A 9,798-nucleotide genomic window follows, 5' to 3' on the forward strand; every position below is an offset into this window, starting at 1 on the left:
TGAGTGCCTGTTGGGTCCTGCTGGCAGGCCGGACACAGCCCCTCCCCGCTCCTGGGGTTCCTCACTTGCCCCGGGCATCCTCGCTCCCCGGGAGGTACCTGAGGACCAAGTGGGGTGGCTCGGGGACAGCGCCCAGAGCAGACCTCCACACACAGTAGGACCCTAACAGACGCTGGTTCCCTTCTGAAAGCCTAGTTCGGAGGCTTCTGGGGACCCCATCTCTGAGGACACGCCATCACCCTGCCTCCTGCTGTGACACCCCTACCCCGTGGTTACTCTACCCTGAGTCCAGGCAGGCTCACCCCTGCCTTAGGGCAAGCCTGGCTCCCATGGCCTGGTCTGAGGGAAAGGAACTGGCAGTTCCCAGACACACATTATACCATCACCTGCCTCAGGATTGGACCAGCAGAATTGGGCCGTCCTTGTCTGCTGCCAGAGCAGGGCTCTCACAAGGCACCCTGAGAAGCGGCCATGGCTAACAGGCCTCCACTGCCCCCTCACTGTGGGTCAGGGCATAAGGGAGCAGGACCCTACGGGGACTTGCCCGGATAGACCCCCTCCCCCATATCCTCTGCTGTAGCTCCTCTCAGAAGTACCTAATCAGAAGTATCTGATGCACATTTCCTGAGTTGTTTTATAGATGCTAAAACTACCACCAAATGGAAGAAATTAACTACTTGATGATCATGAGCACCTAGCCCCAGGATTGATAATGTTAACACCTGTGACATGGCCCTGTTACTTCACCATCAACCAATCAGAGAATTGTGTACATGCTGATCACATACCCTGTGACTCCCCTCCTTCACCTGGCCTTTAAAAACACTTTGTCGAAACCCATGGGGAGTTGGGGCGTTTTTTTTAAAACAGTTTTTTTTTTAATTATTTATTTATTTATTTTTGGCTGCATTGTGTCTTAGTTGTGGCACACAGGCTTCTCTCTAGTTGTGGTGTGGGCTCAGTAGTTGTGGCGCATGGGCTTAATTGCTCTGTGGCATGTGGGATCTTAGTTCCCCAATCAGGGATTGAACCCATGTCCCCTGCATTGGAGGGTGGATTCTTAACCATTGGACCACCAGGGAAGTCCCACTGGGGGTGTTTTGAGCACTAACTGCCCTGGACTCCTTGCTTGGCACCCTGCAATAAACGCTGCACTTTCCTTCACCACAGCCTAGTGTCAGTAGATTGGCTTTACTGCACTCAAGTCAGCAGACCCAAGTTTGGGTCTCAGTAACGAGTCCCCGCAGAGTCAGGGATAGGGAGCTGGACTACTGTCTTAGTCCCTTGGGGCGGCTATAACAAAACATCATAGATTCAGTTATAAATGACAAACATTTATTTCTCACAGTTCTGTAGATTGGGAATTCCAAAATCAGGGTATCAGCTCATCTGTGTCCATTTAGAGCCTACTTCCTACCTAGTTCACAGATGACTTCTTTTCCCTGTGTTCTCAGGTGGCAGAAGAGGCAAAGGAGCTCACTGGGGCCTCTTTTATGAGTGCACCAATCCCATTCATGAGGGCTCCACCCTCATGGTCTAGTCACTTCCCAAAGGCACCACCTCCAAATACCATCACCTTGGGAGTCAGCAGTTAAACATGTGAATCTGAGGGGACACAAACATCCAGTCTATGGCAAGCATTCTTTTTTTGCCCAGGGTTTCTGACCTGCTGCCCACTCTGCACCTGCCACAGTTAAACTCATTACACTCAAGGCAGAAAACATGAAATATCACACTAACCAGGCCCCTGAGCCAGTGTGTACATCCGGCGTGCCACCACGTTTCTCACCTGAGCGCGGGGGCTTCACGTAACAAGGCGTGAGGCCCGAGGAGACAACTCGGGATGCCCTCAGTGCAGTTCCCCAGACCTAGGAGGCTAGGGTCCTCCTCTGGACCTGGTTCCTCCATGGTCCCCCTCACCACTGGTCAGAGGGACTCAAGACTCAGCATGCTGTGCTGGGCACACTGTGGGGGCAGAGGGGTGACTGCCCCCAGGCAGGATGAGGGGCCCTCCCTGACACAGCCCAGCCTCATCCCAACCAGCTGCCTCTGCCCCCTCAGCTCCACAGTCTGAAGCTGAGCACCGCCCAGGTCCCCCTTCCCCACGCACAGTGGCCACCACACACTCCCCTCCATGTCCACCTCGCCAGCCACCTTCTGAGGCCTGTTTCACACCATGGGTGCCCCGCCTTGCGCCTCCCACAGACTTGGTTTCTCTTCATAACTTAGTCCCTGCCCCCAGTCAAACTCCTAAGAGTTGTCCTTTTTTTTTTTCTAATTTTTGCTGGGGGACTTCCCTGGCTGTCCAATGGTTAAGACTCCATGCTTCCACCACAGGGGGTGCGGGTTCAATCCCTGGTCAGGGAACTAGGATGCCGCATGCCACGTGGCCAAAATAAATAAATAAATAAATAAATAAATAAATAAATTTGTATTGGAGTTGATTTACAATGTTGTGTTAGTTTCAGGTGTACAGCATAGTGATTCAGTTATACATATGTCCACTTTTTTTTAGATTCTTTTCCCATATAGGCCATTACAGCTAAGAGTTGTCCTTTCTCACCTCCCATCGCCTGCCTTTGGCCTCTCATCCCCATCTAGGGGCTTCTCTCCTGGCCTAGTCCTCCCTGACCTTTTCACTATTGGGTTCCCTCATGCCCCCTCATCTTCCCACACCTCAAAGACACCCGTGTTAAACCTTCATGGTTGAGCATAGTGGCGGCTCCAGGACCCACCCAGAGCTGTGCATGGGCAGGAGGGAGTGAGGCCAGGAACACCCAGCGGCTTGGAAGTCACAGCCACGCACCCAGCATGCATGTGCCCATGTGTGTGTTCCGGGGGGGTGAGAGGGAGCGGGAACGGGCAGGGGTACCTGTGAACAAGGCCTATGAAGCTGGAAACTGTCACTTCCACAGGTTGCCTGAGGAAATCTGCTTCTCCCGGACAGAAACCAAGCTCCCTGTGCCAAACTTCGGGGTCTCAACAAGACTGAGGAGTCCCATGTCCATGTAAGGACCCAGACCAGCTGGACTAGCTCAGCAAAACAATGCCAGGCCACAGGTGAGGGGCCGGCAGCTGCGGACCTTTGTGCTTGGCTCCGCCCCCTCAGACAACCTTTCTTATCAGGCCCCGCCCCACCCCCTTTCATTCCAGTAGGTGCCCTCCCCTCCTGCTTGAGGCAGACCCTACCTTAAATTCTGCCCCTTCCCCATCTGGCCTACCTGAAAGGCTCACACTTTATCTCAGGGCACAGCCCCCTGTGCCTCTTGTCGTCCTGTCCCAGGCTGGTGGCACCTCAGGCCCTCCCCTATGTCCTCACCCTCTCCCTCTGTATTTCTCCCTCACACTGCCTGCTGATGTCCTGGACCATCTGTTTGTCACCTTCCTTACCTCCCACCCACACCTCTCCTCTGGCCCTCCCCACTGCTCATATGCTCACCACCCACCAGCATCCCAAGGCACAGTGGACCCTGCCCTGCCCTCCCTCCCAGCCCTTTTGGCCTCCTGTGCCCATCCACCACCATCCTTGCCCTGAGGACTCCCAGAACTCCATCTCCAAAGACCTCCTCGGCTTCCATGGGCAACTCATTGTCCCCAAACCTCTGTCCCCATCTCTGCCTGGTCACCCAGGCATGCTGCCCAACTCTCTCCACGCTCTGCCACTTTCACCTCCAGAACATTCTTTTGCCCACCACTGACCCAGCTCTGAACTCACCTGCTCCCCTCAATGCTTCCTGTGTGGATCTCCCTAAACTACAAGTCAGTCACACACCCTCGCTCTAAACCCTGCAATGGTTCCCTGTATCTCTTAAGACAAAGTCCTGATTTCAGTCCCACAGCACTGAATGGGGCTCCTTGTGCTTCCTTGCTCTCAGCACCCACCACGTGCATTCCACCATCTTCTCTGGCTCCCAACTTAAACACCTCCTCCTCCAGGAAGCCTCTCGAGATGCCAAGTCTGGGTTAGGGCTCCCCTCAGTGTTCCCACAGCCCTTGTGACCCCCCAGCCCAGCACCAAACCTTGGGTTATGTGGGTGTCTTCTGCTACTTTGCGGGCTAAGTGAGGCTGGGACTATGTTTTCTGTATCCAACACAGGGCCATGCACACGGCAGGTGTTGGGTAACAACTGGAAAAGGAAATAAAGGATCTCCTTTAGCCCATTGACCACTTTCCCCTGAGCACCAGCCCGGAAACCGCTCCCCCTGGGAGATGGGCTGCCTCAGCCTCCCCAGTCCCCTCTGTGGGTTCCACCCAACCCCACTCCCACCGCCCTAGCACGCATCATGCTGGACTATAGCTGTCTGTGCATCTACCTCCCTACCAACCACATCAACCTCAGTGCTGATGCCCATAGTAGATGCCTGTCCAGGCCCGTCTTCTACTTTTCCCTCCACATCCACCCCCTATCCCACCCTGTCCTGGGGTGCCCTCTTTCTCTTTCTCTCTTCTCGTAGTCAGTCGTCAGGCTTAGGCAACAGAAGGCAGTTAAGTTGCAGGAGATCCATCAGAGGGTGGGAGGAGAGTGCATGAATGGCGCTGTTCCTTCCCTACTCCTTCCCCAAAGCTCCTGTGGGCCTTCAGACACACCACACCCCACCACCAACACCACTCGCTCCACCCTCACAGCCACAGCTCGTGCGTCCCTCCATTCAGGGCCATAATGCTGAGAAATTGAGATTTTTATCTTGAGAGCCCCAGGGAGTGACTGATTTAAGAGATCCCTCTGGTAGACAGATTACAGTAGAAACTGAACAGGAGTGGGGGTCGGGTGTTGGCTCCCACCAGGTTCCACTAACCCTTCCCCTCCTGGGCCTTGACCCTGTGGGTTGTGGACAGGGAATGTTGCCTGACTTTCCTGTAAACAAAGAATGTTGCCCACTATCCCAGTTCTACAAGAATCAAGCCATTAGCCACTGCAGCAACCCACGGATGGTGCACCTGAGGGGAATTCAGGATGGAGAAAAACAGGAAGCGTTCTGTGCTTTGGATACTGACCCTAGATAGTTAAGATGCATATCAAAGGAATAATTTCAATGAACCCAGGTCCTTGCATGTTCCCATACATAGAAAAACATTAACTTGAGATGTCTGTTCTTTGTGACTAGTAATCTTGATGTTCAACTACATATTTTTGTTTTTGTTCTTCCCACAAAAAAACTCCTGTAGATCCTGGCTCCTCCCTTATCTCTTCAGAGCAATTCCTCAGAGCTTTCTGAGAGGCTGTCTTCTGGGCTTTAGTCCTCAGTAAGGTCCCACACAACTTTTAGGTTGTGCATTTTTCTTCAGTCCACAAGGCCTAGGGAAGGAAAGTGCTCCCAATGCTAGCCCCAGGTGCTGCCAACCGAATTCACCCACAGCTCCGTAAACGGCCCTTTTATTGGACTCTCCTCAAATACGCACAGTGTTAAGAATGACTATTTTCTGGGACTTCCCTGGTGGCTCAGTGGATAAGACTCTGCGCTCCCAGTGCAGGGGTCCCAGGTTCGATCCTTGGTCAGGGAACTAGATCCCACATGCATGCCGCAACTAAGGAGCCAGCGAGCCACAACTAAGGAGCCCACCTGCCACAACTAAGACCCAGTGCAACCAAATAAATAAATAAATATTTTTTAAAAAGACTATTTTCTGCTGGGACTTTTATGTGGCAGTCAAGCTGCATATGGGAACTCTGCATGGGGCCAAATCAATACCCAATGATGCTCAGAAAGCCCAGTGGCCGGGTGTGGGTGGCATCAGCCTAGGACTGACCCACAGGGCCAGGAGTGTGAGAGTTAAGTAGAGCACAGCTCTCCTGCCATTCCTCTTCACCAGCACCTGGGCTCCCTTCCTCCATTTCAGAAGGCAGAAATGCCAGACATCCACTTCCCAGCTTCCTTTGCCCGAGGCCCAGCCAACCAGATGTACCCTCCTTGGAATCAGATGTACCTTCCCTAGAGTCAGACGTACCTTCCCTGGAGTGTGCCTAGTGGGCTGGTGACCAGAGCCTCTGCAGTGGTGGGGGTCACGGCAGCCAGGTAGCAGCATGCAGTGTCTGCCAAAGCAGAACTGTGCCCTGGGCATGGCCTCTTCGTCTTGTCCTCCTGTGCCCTTGGTGGTTCTGGGAGCCACACAAGTTCATTTTCATAAATTCCATTTCTGATTATGTTGGGCAGAGTCAGTTTCCTCCAACTGATAAAGTTGTCAGCAGGTGACCAGGGAAATGGGGGTGCATCCGGAGTGGACATTTGCCTGGCTGGAGCTAAAGGCCGTGGAAATCCAGCCAGGATGAAAGGAAAGCCTTTGGCAACCCCAGCAGGCTGAGGAGACAGAGCTAGTACAGCCGTCACCAGTGGTGTGGTACAGATCTTCCACGACTTACGATGGGGTTACTGATAAACCCACTGTAAGCTGAAAATGTATTTAATACATCCAGGACATTGGTCGCCTCCTCAGTGAGGACTTCATACAACCCTGAACCATGCCCTCGGCTCTGTCCCAGCACCCTCTAATACACTACTTACCTCTTTACTGTGTCTTCCACCACTAGAATGTCAGCTCTGTGAGGGAGGGAGTTTGCCCCTGTGCTTAATGCTATATTCCTACTGCTTAGCACATGGTAGGCGCTTAATGCGTTAAGTTAATGAATTAAGTGAAATGAAGATGCATATGAAAGAATTAGAGGAATCAGATTGCAACCAACCTCCAGCCCTTCTCCACCTCCCTTGCCCACTGAAGCAAGGTGTCCTCCCCTGAGACCTCATGAGGGAGTTACTTTGCAAGGGGAGTCAATTCTTCTCATGCCCCTCTTCCCCAACTCCTTAAACTAGAGATGGATACCAGCATGTCTGGAGACCTTATTACAAAGTCAGACCCAGAGGGGATGGCTTATGTATCAAAAGAATTTAAGACTTTGGTATTTTACATTAGCTAAAATATACACACTATGCAGGGGTGGGGGGTGGGGGGGGGCAGGGAAAGACCGAGGCCCTAGACCATGGAGATAAGAACATCAGCTTAGATAGGGTGGACTTTATCAATGCAGGTGAGCTTGCCAGGAACTTTGGATTCAATGTGCAGTCTTAAGCTACTGGGGGTTGTTCTGCCTGTCTATTTGGTTGGTTGAAATGAAAACAGGGTCTCACTAAATGCAAATGAGATGCCAAATGCTCCCTGGTGTAACGTAGAGGAAAGAACCCAAGGCCTCAGGAAGATTCACTCATTCATTCAAAATAAGTGTTGGACTGAATTTATCAGGGACAACTCACCTTTTCCCTGAGTCCCTGGAGACGACCCAGAAGATACTCCCTTCACCAAGGCCCTAGGAAGTTCATCGCTGAGAAGTTTCCATTTGCCAGGGCTGCTGTAACAAAGTACCACACCCTGAGTGTCTCAAACAACAGAAACTTACTGTCTCATAGTTCTGGAGGCTGGAAGTTTGAAGCCAGGATGTCAGCAGGATCCACGCTGTCTCTGAAGTTGCTGGGGAATTTTGGATTAGGGGCGCACCCTACTCCAGTATGACTTCATCTTAATTTATGACACCTGCAACCACCCTATTTCCACGTAAGGTCACATTATGAGGTATCGGGGGTTAGGTCTTCACTGGATTAATTTGGGGGACACAATTTTGACCCATAAGTACCATATAATTTGGGGGACACAGTTTTGACCCATAAGTACCATAGTCACGGCTGTCCATGGGTCAGAGATTCTGGTTGGACACTATAGTTGAAATGCCTCCTTGATTTCAATGCAGATACCAGGATCTTTGGCAGGATCACCAGGCCCCTAGGACAAAAACTGATGGGGAGGTCAGTAGAGCCCTACTGGATGTGTATGACAAAAGGACTAGAGGGCTGACCACCAGAGACCTGACTGCAGAGGATAGGATCTCTCACCAATTTTCCAGATAAGATCAGTTCACAAACCCAGGGGCCCTTGAAGGAAGTGGGGTGGGTGCCCTTTAAGGTGGGCCCTGTGAAGACAGCCCAGCTTCATGCTGGTACTTTCCCCACAACCCTTCCTAAAGAGACCTGTAGCCATTAGCCAGAGTTTGGCAGATACCACTTCTGGTCTATCCCATTTTCCACTTTTAATAGAACAGTTTTTGTTTAAACAACAATGTGTCCAGTCCCAGGGGATGAATAATGATTGGTCTAAACCAAACATGGCAACTCGCCTTTACAGGTGATAATTATATTTTATTAATATATAATATACAATCATAGTATAAATATAATTCAAATGTTGCTGAAACCTATGTCTTTGTAACAATATTTCATTCTATCCAAATATCCTCTGATCCTACCTGATGGCCACTGTTTCCCAGCAACCCAAAATGCTACAAAATTCTTCAACCTAACCATATATAATCGCTCTTCCTAGGTTGTGGTAGAACAGTGAACCTGAAGAAAAATTCTGATAGTGTTATATTTCATTCCTTCTGTTGTTGCTTTGCTGTTAAAATCTTCAAAACCTTCAGAAAGTGCAAGGAAGCCTCTACGGAGGTCAGGTATCCACTTCAGGAACTCTGTGCCCGGAGACAGGGTGGGGACCATTCAGCGGTCCCCCAACCTCACCTACCTGGAAGACAGTCATGGCTGATATCCCTCTGAGCCTGGGGATGAAGCCCAGGGGTTCCTGTCATCCACTGTGACACAGCCGCCCTCTGCCCTGACACACTAGGAAAGGCAAATGCCCAGCATTGTTATGTCCATGGAGGAAGACCCCTGCAACACCCCAGCCCCAGGGCAGAAGGTGTAGAAAGTCCAACAAGATTCTGAGGCATGGGGAGGAGGAGGGATAAATTAGAAGCTTGGGATTTACATATACATACTACTATATATAAAATAGATGACAAGGACCTACTGTATAGCACAGGGAACTCTACTCAATATTCTGTGATCACCTATATGGGAAAAGAATCTGAAAAAGAATGAATACATGTATACGTATAACTGAATCACTATGCTGTACACCTGAAACTAACCCAACATTGTAAATCAACTATACTCCAATAGGACACGGGTTTGAGCCCTGGTCCGGAAAGATCCCACATGCCACAGAGCAACTAAGCCCGTGCACCACAACTACTGAGCCTGTGCTCTAGAGCCCGCAAGCCACACTACTGAGCCCACATGCCACAACTACTGAAGCCCGCGTGCCTAGAGCCTGTGCTCCGCACCAAGAGAAGCCACGGCAATGAGAAGCCCACACACCGCAAGGAAGAGTAGCCCCCGCTCGCCACAACTAGAGAAAGCCTGCACGTAGCAACAAAGACCCAACGCAGCCAAAATTAAAAATAAATAAATAAATTTATTAAAAAAAAACAACTATACTTCAATAAAATTTTTTTTTAAATGCAAAAGGAAAAAAAAAATTCTGAGGCATAGGAAAGGGTGCCCCTTGTCATCATCTTCCCCACGCCAGAAGTGACAGAAGTGACAAAGAACACCAGAGAATCAGCCAGCGTGCTCCACCCACAGCCTTGTGCAGGCCCTCCATCCTCGACCAAGCCTCTGGTTCCCCTCTCCAGGGATGCCAGTATTTGGGACCCACATTTCCAGGGACCCTACGTCTGTTTCTGTCTCAGTGGTGAGGGCCCAGCAACCTAGGTCAGCCCAGAGAAAACCCGGGCCCTGCCCAGGGCTCACTCCAGGGCAAGACGGTTTCCGCTCCAGGGATGGGTAGTCATGGGGGTGGGAGGTGGACCAAGGATCCCATACAGACCTGTTGGGAGGGTGCACAGCACAGGGGTTTGCAGAGCTGCTGGAAAGAACTTCACCAGTGGCGAGCTGGCCACACGACACAACCTTAGA

The sequence above is a fragment of the Balaenoptera physalus genome (genome assembly GCF_965194825.1).
Source record: "Balaenoptera physalus genome assembly, chromosome: 11".
Lineage (NCBI taxonomy): Eukaryota > Metazoa > Chordata > Mammalia > Artiodactyla > Balaenopteridae > Balaenoptera > Balaenoptera physalus.